The sequence below is a fragment of the Zalophus californianus genome, chromosome X, assembly GCF_009762305.2.
Source record: "Zalophus californianus isolate mZalCal1 chromosome X, mZalCal1.pri.v2, whole genome shotgun sequence".
Classification (NCBI taxonomy): Eukaryota; Metazoa; Chordata; class Mammalia; order Carnivora; family Otariidae; genus Zalophus; species Zalophus californianus.
In genome coordinates, this window is record NC_045612.1 from 48358055 (window position 1) to 48368737 (window position 10683).

Consider the following 10683-nt stretch of genomic DNA (forward strand, 5'->3'; position numbering starts at 1 on the left):
TGTGGTTTTAATAATATACAAGAAAGAAAACTTGTAATATCAGTGAACCAGACTGACCAAAGATTTTAACTTGAACTGAACCAGACCATGTGCCACTGAGAACCATTGCAAACTGGGCTTGTATTGGTTGATTAATAAAGAAAAGACATTCAGGAAACACAGTAAGGTTGTTATATCAGGCTGTACAATATGTCAAGGACTGTGAGGGATCTGAGACTTTACTTGCATGCTATTTTCATGGATACTTGCTGAAGACAGGAAAGTCCTGGGTCAGAGACAAAGGAGATCATTACTCATTGCACAACCAAGCAGCATGAGCTTCATGTTCATATCAGATCCCCCTTGTCATGCCTACCCTCCCTACCCACAGAGTGATGTAGAGGGGCCTGGATTGAAGCTGTGTACACAGTGGGTTTGCATCACAGCTGAGGAATCCTGCATTTAGGGAACTTGAATCTTTTATAATGGGCTGTACATTAACCTATTCAACTTTTGCTTTCAATGGAAACATTATTTTTATTAAACTAGAGGTTTTAATCACATTTTCTTCACCCCTATTGGTGAGTGAGGGAGTCCTACTCTAGGGTTATGAGATGGCCAAACACATGACACATGACACTGGACAGATGAGATCCACAGCAGTTTATTAGTTAAATATACTCGCAGCCCAGAGGAAGAGAATACCACATGCCTTGAAGGACACTGGGAGTTGCACACGGGAACTGAGTTAACAACCAGAGGCTGTGGAAAGCCAGTTTTGTAGTATCTACAGGACAAAGTGCCCATTGGTTCCTGTGGGAAGATGTGATTGGTTTGTTTGAATAATTCTTCATGATGGCAGAGAACTGAAACCCACTATGCAGGGAAAAGCAGGAACTGTGTTTTATCCCCTTGATAAGAAAGGTTGTATGGCTAGGGGGGATTATCTATGAGAGCAGAGTGGGAGGAAAACTTACACTATACTGGACAATAAACAAATCTACCATTTACTTCATAAGAAGACACTATTTTTATCTTTCATGGATGTTTGCTTTATAAACATTCTTGAAAATATAGTCAGTGCCTCTGCTTGCAAGACATGCAGAAATGAATAAACTTCTCCCAATATAATGTTGAAAGGGTTGAAGAACAAGTACATTTTTATTATGATAGTAATAAAACTAGGATCAGAAGACATAAAAACATCTGATCAATCAAAGTCAATAATTTTGACAACTCCTGATATGGGGGATGAGGCCAAACTATATAAATAAACTTTTTCCATTGTATAAAAAGCTAGAGTAAAATTGCTGTGGAAAGCATACCCAAATCTCTGTATTCTAACTGTTTGACTGTCAACAGGTGTCTTTATTTTTTTATTTTTTAAAAGATGTATCTCTCCCACTTTTGGATATTGAGAGAGAGTTCGAGCGGGGAGCAGGGAGAGGGAGAAGCAGACTCCCCACTGAGCAGGAACCCAGGACAGGGCTGGATGCCAGAACCCTGGAATAATGACCTGAGCTGAAAGCAGATGCTTAACTGACTGAGCCAACCGGGTGCCCCTCAACAGGTGTCTTTAATCATTCCAGGGCTGATAGAGTAACCCTAATTTTCTAGTTAGTTGAATAAAATCTTAACTGTGGGAAAAATAATAAGAAAAACAAATCAGAAGCAAAATCAGAAATAGAAACAACGTAAGAAAATTCTCTGTTATTTTCTCTAAAGCATGAGAACACAACATGATAACCTCCATCAAATTTCCATTCCTAGCTCAAATACTACTTCTTTTGAAAAGTTTTTCTCATTTCCACATGTAAAATTAATCTTGTCATCTTCTATGAATTAAAAGAATTTTTTTATGACATCTATTATAACAGCTATTACATTCCCTTGTACTACAAGTTTTCTTATATCTTTCACCAGATATGGTTTCTGCCTCCAATCTGGTCAATAAATTTCCATTTCCAAAATGGATTTTTTCTTCACTTTTAAATGTATTTATATATATTTTTAAAAGATTTTATTTATTTATTTGACAGATAGAGACATAGTGAGAGAAGGAACACAGCAGGGGGAGTGGGAGAGGGAGAAGCAGGCCTCCCACCAAGCAGGGAGCCTGATGTGGGGCTCGGTCCCAGAACCCTGGGACCATGACCCAAGCCAAAGGCAGATGCTTAACGACTGAGCCACCCAGGCACCCCCCCTTTTTTTTTCATTTTTGTGTCTCTCATAGTTCTCTATAGGAAGTAGGTGTTCAATAAATGTTTGTTGAATATATTAGGACAAAATAAACAGAAATATTAGTATACTATGTGTCTGTGGCACTTTTAAAACTTGTTAAAACTCTGTTGTATTAAGGATTTCATTTGGTTCTCACAGCATCTTTGTTAATAAAGGAGGGCTAGCTTTGTTAACCTCATTTGACAGATGGGAAACCCAAGGCACAGAGAAGGTAAATGAGTTGTTCCAAGTAACACATCTTGTTGGGAATATAAATCAATGCAGCTATTATGTAATTTCAGCATGTTTATTTCCTACCTTTCTTCCCTCCTTTTTTCTTTCCTTCCTTCTTATTTATCTAGAATCTTAAAAATATTCTTCCTTTTGACTAGTGAGTCCATTGATAGGAATTTACCTTAAGGAAGTAATCTGAAATAGATTAGTTTTTATGGAGGGATGCTCATCACAATGGTACTTATAATGGTGAAAATGTGGAAGCAGCTTAAAATACCCAACTAGAGGGAAGTAATTAAGTACCTATGTTACAGCTATACAATAGAATATTTTATTTTTAATAATTTGATGTATTTATTTTCAGATTGTTTTTCTCACATGTATATATGGTTAAAAATAGTAACTCAGTGTTGTGTCAGCATAGGATAGAGATATAGATCCATGGAATAGAATTGAGAGTCCATAAAATTACCTTAATATTTATGATCAATTAATGTTTGACAAGGAGCCATGACAATTATCTGGTAAAGAATAGTCTTTTCAACCAATAGTGCTAAACAACCGGATATCCACATACAAAAGAATGAACTTGGATCCCCTACATTACACCATTCATAAAAACTAACTCATAATGGATCATAGACTTAAATGTAAGAGCTAAAGTATAAAACTCTTACAAGAAGGCATAGGAGTAAATGTTCATGACCTTTGGTTAGGCAGTGTTTTGTTAGATATGGCACCAAAAGCACCAGCCATAAAAGGAAAAGACAATCCGCAGACTGGAAGAAAATATTTGTGGAGTCATATATATTACAAAGAACTTTTATCCAGAACATACAAAGAACTCTTAACATTCAATGATAAAAAAGACAAATAACACATATAGAAATGGCTTAATAAAAACATGAAAAGATGTTCAGCATCATTAGTCAAAAAAAGAAATGCAAATCAAAGTCACAAAGTGGCTTCATACACAGTGGAATGGCCATAATAAGAAAGATAGGTTGATCTATGTGTCTCTTTTTGTGCCAGTACCATACTGTCTTGATGATTACAGCTTTGTAATAGAGCTCGAAGTCTGGAATTGTGACAGCACCAGCTTTGCTTTTCTTTTTCAACATTCCTCTGGCTATTCAGCGTCTTTTCTGGTTCCATACAAATTTTAGGATTATTTGTTCCATTTCTTTGAAAAAAAATGATAGTATTTTGATAGGGATTGCATTAAATGTGTAGATTGCTCTAGGTAGCATTGACATCTTCACGAAATTTGTTCTTCCAATCCATGAGCATGGAACGTTTTTCCATTTCTTTGTGTCTTCCTAAATTTCATTCCTGAGTATTTTATAGGTGATAGGTTATTTTAGATGATAGCTGTACTTTTATAAAGTACAGATTCTTTGCCTCTTTGGTTAGATTTATTCCTAGGTATCTTATGGTTTGGGGAGCAATTGTAAATGGGATCGACTCCTTAATTTCTCTTTCTTCTGTCTTGTTGGTGTATAGAAATGCAACTGATTTCTGTGCATTGATTTTATATCCTGCCACTTTACTGAATTCTTGTATGAATTCTAGCAGTTTTGGGGTGGAGTCTTTTGGGTTTTCCACATAAAGTATCATATCTGCAAAGAGTGAGAGTTTGACTTCTTCTTTGCCGATTCGGATGCCTTTTATTTCTTTTTGTTGTCTGATTGTGGCTAGGATGTCTAGTACTATGTTGAATAGCAGTGGTGATAGTGGACATCCCCGCCATGTTCCTGACCTTAGGGGGAAAGCTCTCAGTTTTTCCCCATTGAGAATGATATTCACTGTGGGTTTTTCATAGATGGCTTTTATGATATTGAGGTATGTGCCCTCTATCCCTATATTCTGAAGAGTTTTGATCAAGAAAGAATGCTGTACTTTGTCAAATGCTTTTTCTGCATCTGTTGAGAGGATCATATGGCTCTTGTTCTTTCTTTTATTAATGTACTGTATCACGTTGATTGATTTGTGGATGTTGAACCAACCTTGCAGCCCAGGAATAAATCCCACTTGACTGCGGTGAATAATCTTTTTAATGTACTGTTGGATCCTATTGCCTAGTATTTTGGTGAGAATTTTTGCATCCATGTTCATCAAGAATATTGGTCTGTAATTCTCCTTTTTGATGGAGGGCTCTGTCTGGTTTTGGGATCAACGTAATGCTTGGTTGGAAGGAAGTTTTCCTTCCATTTCTATTTTTTGGAACTCTTTCTGAAGAACAGGTATTAATTCTTCTTGAAATGTTTGGTAGAATTCCCCTGGGAAGCCATCTGGCCCTAGAGAGCCCAGAAATGGACCCTCAACTCTATGGTCAACTAATCTTCAACAAAGCAGGAAAGAATGTCCAATAGAAAAAATTTCTTCAACAAATGGTGCTGGGAAAATTGGACAGCCACATGCACAAGACTGGAACTGGACCATTTCCTTACATCACACACAAAAATAGACTCAAAATGGTTGAAAGACCTAAATGTGAGACAGGAATCCATCAAAATCCTAGAGGAGATCATAGGCAGCAACCTCTTTGACCTCAGCTGCAGCAACTTCTTCCTAGAAACATCATCAAAAGCAAGGGAAGCAAGGGCCAAAATGAACTATTGGGACTTCATCAAGATCAAAAGCTTTTGCACAGCAAAGGAAACAGTTAACAAAACCAAAAGACAACCGACAGAATGGGAGAAGATATTTGCAAATGATATATCAAATAAAGGACTAGTATTCAAAATCTATAAAGAACTTTTCAAACTCAACACCCAGAGAACAAATAATCCAATCAAGAAATGGGTGGGAGACATGAGCAGACATTTCTGCAAAGAAGACATCCAAATGGCCAAAAGACACATGAAAAAGTGCTCAACATCACACAGCATCAGGGAAATCCAAATCAAAACCTCAATGAGATACCACCTCATACCAGTCAGAATGGCTAAAAGTAACAAGTCAGGAAATGAAAGAGGTTGGCAAGGATGAAGAGAAAGGGGAACCCCCCTACACTGTTAGTGGGAATGCAAGCTGGTGCAGCCACTCTGGAAAACAGTATGAAGGTTCCTTAAAAAGTTGAAAATAGAGCTACCGTATGACCCAGCAGTTACACTACTGGGTATTTTACCCCAAAGATACAAATGTAGTGATCCGAAGGGGTACGTGCACCCCACTGTTTATAGCAACAATGTCCACAATAGCCAAACTATGGAAAGAGCCAAGATGTCCATCAACAGATGAATTGGATAAAGAACGGGTGGTATATATATACAATGGAATATTATGCAGCCATCATAAAAAGAAATCTTGCCATTTGCAATGACTTGGATGGAACTAGAGAGTCCTATGCTTAGCAAAATAAGTCAATCAGAGAAAGATGTATCATATAATCTCACTGATATGAGGAATTCTTAATCTCAAGAAACAAACTGAGGGTTGCTGGAGTAGTGGGGGGTGGGAGGGATGGGGTGGCCGGGTGATAGACATTGGGAAGGATATATGCTATGGTGAGCACTGTGAATTGTGTAAGACTGTTGAATCATAGACCTGTACCTCTGAAACAAATAATACATTATATGTTTTTTAAAAAAAAAGATAGTAGGAAGGGAAAAGTGAAGGGGGGAATCAGAGGGGGAGACAAACCATGAGAGGTTATGGACTCTGAGAAAGAAACTGAGGGTTCTAGAGGGGAGGGAAGTGGGGGGATGGGTTAGCCTGGTGATAGGTATTAAAGAGGGCATGTATTGAATGGAGCACTTGGTGTTATACACAAACAGTGAATCATGGAACACTATATCAAAAACTAATGATGTAATGTATGGTGATTAACATAACATAATAAAATAAAATTTAAAAAATAAAAGAAAGAAAGATAGGTAACAACAAGTATTCATGAAGATGTGAGGAAATTGGAACCCTTATACATTCTGGTATGTATGTAAGATGGTGCAGCCTCTATAGAAAACACTTTGACAGTTTTTCAAAATGTTAAACAGTTTAACCATAAGATTTAGCAATTCTCCTTCTAGTTATCTATTCAAGAGAGATGAAAACGTATGTCCAAACAAAATCTTGCACATGACCATGTTATTCATAATAGCTAAGAAATGGAAAGAAGTCAAATGTCCATCAACTGGTGAATGGATAACCAAAGTGGTATATCCATTCAATGGAATATTATTCAGTCATAAAAGGAGTAAATTACTGATGATGAAAGTGTTCTAAAATTAGAATATGATGATAGCTGCACAACTCTGAAAATATACCCAAACCTATGGAACTGTACTTCAAATGGGTGAATTTTATGGTATGTAAATTGCATCTTATTAAAGATGTTAATGAAAGCATCATACATATTTTCTATAAAGGACTTTATTCAATTATCAGTTTATTGTTGAGATATTTCATGTTAATAAATACATTTTTACAACATTTAAAAAATCTTTATTCCTTACTAATTACAGAAGTAATGCATGTTCATTGGGAAAAAAATCTCAAAGAGTACAGAAATGTCAAACACAGAAAATCAAATTTTTCACATAGTTTCCTTAGGATTCTATTAATAGTTAATAAATGTACTTAATGGCGCTTAGTATTCTGTTGTATGGCTGTACCATAATTTGCTGAGTTAATTCCATGTTATATTTATTTAGCCATAAATTGGAAACAATCTCTAATAAATCACCCGCTATGAACATCTTTGTGCATACATGGTGGTGCAATTGCCAAATTATCTGGTTAGAGTAAATTCCTACAAGTGTATTTGCTGGTTAAAGTGTATGTGTATTTTTAAGATTTTAAAATTATATACTGCTAAATTTTAGCCCCTCAAATTATACTAATTTGCACCTTAATCAGCAACATTTGTGGAGTATCTGTTCTCTTATATCTTTTTCCAACCTTGGTTATTATTTTTTTCTTAAAATATTTTTATTAGTTTGGTAGGTAAAAATGGCATGTTATTTAATCTGAAATTATTTTTAAAAAAGATTTTATTTACTTATTTGACAGAGAGAGACACATTGGGATGGAACACAAGCAGGGGGAGTGGGAGAGGGAGAAGCAGGCTTCCCGCGTAGTAGGGAACCCCATAAGGGGCTTCATCCCAGGACCCTGGGATCATGACCTGAGCTGAAGGCAGATGCTTAATGAGTGAGCCACCCATGCGCCCCAATCTGAAATTATTTTTGACTACTAGTTAATTTGAACACTTTTTTCATGATCCTTTGTCTATTTGTATCCTTTTATGAATTTTCTTTTTTTTAATTAAGATTTAAAAATTTTTTTTTATTTGACAGAGAGAGAGAACACAAGCAGGGGGAGTGGGAGAGGGAAAAGCAGGCTTCTGGTGGAGCAGGGAGCCCGATGCAGGGCTTGATCCCAGGACCCTGGAATCATGACCTGAACTGAAGGCAGATGCTTAATGACTGAGCCACCCAGGTGCCCCAATCTGAAATTATTTTTGATTACTAGTTAATTTGAACACTTTTTTCATGATCCTTTGTCTATTTGTATCCTTTTATGAATTTTCTGTTTAACTCTTTGGTCACTTAAAAAATGGAAGTGTTACTTTTTCTTTAAGATTGTATCCAGTAAAACAATATGCAGGCAATAAAAATGTTTTATAAAGAATTTTAATTCTTTTCAATGTTAAATAAAAAACAGGATAGAGTATTGTATGTATTTTATCAGCTCAATTATATAAGATATAGTATGCATTTGGACATACTAAAAAATGAAATCATCTCTAGATGGTGGGTTTAGATACTTTTTATTTTCTTAAAACCTTGTATATTCCCTATTTTCTACAATGAGCCTATATTACTTTGATAATTAAAGAAAAAGATTTTCTTTTTTCTTTCAAAACACAGAGCTAGTTTGTGTCAGAACCAGGACCAGACTCTTCTTGGCCCCCTGCTCTCTGCCTTGTGCATCTAGAAATGTGTGGTCAGAGGTAGTAGGAGAACCAAGGGAAGGGAAGGAGAGCTAAGAGTTTCATGGAGAGTGTCAAAGGAAGATAATCATTTTAGGAGATGCACGTTAAAAAAACCCAGAGTTCAAGTGTATTGATATCTGCAACTTAGAAAATGTATGCTGAAGTATTTAGAGTGTCATGATGTCTGGAGAGAAACAAGGGGGCTGGGAGAAGGTGATAGGGGAAGGGAGAAGCAGGGAAAGGGAAGGAGGGATGGTAAAAAAGTAGTGAAATGTTAATCTGTGAAGCTAAGTAAAAGCTATGTGGCTGCTCATTGTAGTATTCTTTCGACTTTATGTATTTTATATTTTGAAATTTTTTTTAAATAAAAAAACTTAGGGAAATTGTGAGAAAAAAAAAGGAGGAGGTAATTACCTTGTAAATGTTTTGGAGAAATAAGTTAGGATGAGCCCTGAGAAGAGGCATTTGAATCTAGGGACCAGGAGACCGCAGGAGATCTTAAAGAAATAATGATTTCAGAAGGGTTGAATGGGGAGGGGACAAAGTCAGATTGCAAAGGTTGGCAAATTGAGTGAGAGGTAAGGCAGTAGAGTCTATGGTTGGGACTGCAATTCTGAGAATTTGGGCAATGGAGAAAAAAGAGATGTGAAACTGGCTTGAGAAGCAATAGAATTTTGGAAATGTTCTAACATCGTTATTAATTTTCACTTTGTATGGGTACCTATTAGTATATGACCCTCTATCTCCCCTCTACTCATAGGCCTTTCCTGATGTATTAAATATTGAATTAGGGAATCAATAAAAAGAAGTAAAAGAATAATGTGCACAATGCTACCATCTAGAGTATCCACTGAAAATTACACCCAGTGTTTGCTGTTAATTCAGGTGACTTGCTCAAGAGACTAGTCGGGAGCCTCTGGGTTCATGCGTGTATTTGTGGGTTTGTTGTTTTGTGTAAGACATGTAGGAGGGTGAGAAATATTGTCAGTGTAGTCCAGTGTTTGTGGACTGATAGTTTGATCCCTGAGTGAAACATATAAAATATCTATGAAGTCTTAAAATTTGATTTCAAACTAAGAGCAATATTTTGGCAATGCTTTACCTCAGTAGTGTTTTGGAAATGAAATGAAAACATTTAGAAGAAGAAGAGGAGGTTGAAGACAACCCTAAGTTCAAGAATTAAGGGGGTTATTGTGTTTATCTGGGAGAAAGTTGAAATTACACTTGAAGTTTCTTTTATTCTTCAGAAGTCTTCATCAATCTTTTCAGCTAGTCTGAAGACAAGTGTTACTGGATGATGGTGAAGGTGCACATATGGGAATGAACACTTGGGGAATGGTAGAGTAATTTGGGGTAGGCAGGCACGGGCTCTTGACATGTGTGTAGGATTTCAACAGTCAAAGATGTGGGTGGACAGCAAAAGTTCCAGGCATAGGGAATATTGACAATACAAAGACACAAAAGCACAAGGCACATTTAGAGAATAGAGATCAGTCCTAGAGTATGAAATGCATTAGGAAAAAGAGTGGGAGAGAAGGTGGGAAAGGAGGTGGATTGGCACTTATATGCCTTTCTTCTCTCCCTTCAACCAGAGGATTTACTCCTAAGAATATGGGGGGTATCCTTGTTTTTTGTTTCAAAGGGCCTGATACTTGGCTGGGTACACAGTAAGGGTGCACTTGTCAGAACTAGGAATGAGGGTGAATACTGAGATTTTGCTACTGGAAACATGATTCTGTTGCTTAAAATTGGGCAAGTCAAAATCGCAGCTAACAACCAGAGCAGCACTTCTCAGGCTTTCATATGAATCACCTAAGGATCTTGTTTATGTGCAGATTCTGACTCTATTCACCTGGCTGAGGTGGGGTCTGTGAACTTGCATTTCTAATAACCTCCCAGAGATGTCTATGTTCCTAGTCTGGGGACCACTGAGTAGCAAGGATTTGAAGGCTTCCCACACCTAATTCCTTGACCTTTGCAGACTCCAGACTCCTAAACGACTGGGCACAACTAAGGGTTCTTCACTTAGTACAGCTGATGGAAAAGCTCAAATTTAAAGTACCTTGTGAAGATTTTCTGTCACTAGAATTGTTGAGGTATATTTGTACTGATGGTATCTACTCCATGCCATTTAAAAAATTTTTTTAGATGAGTATGGTTCTGGGGCACCTGGGTGGCTCAGGCAGTTAAGCATTTGACTCTTGGTTTCTGCTCAGGTCACGATCTCAGGGTTGTGAGATTGAGCCCTTCATTGGGCTCCATGCTCAGTGGGGAGTCTGCTAGAGATTCTCTCTCTCCCTCTCCCTCTGTCC

The 10683-nt window shown here is 37.0% G+C and overlaps 1 protein-coding gene across 2 annotated transcripts in view; it reads right to left on the reverse strand.

The window, feature by feature from the left end:
- Positions 1-10683, reverse strand: part of TNMD (tenomodulin) — a 189270-nt gene that overhangs the window by 60342 nt on the left and 118245 nt on the right. The gene's annotated exons all lie outside the window — the stretch shown is intronic.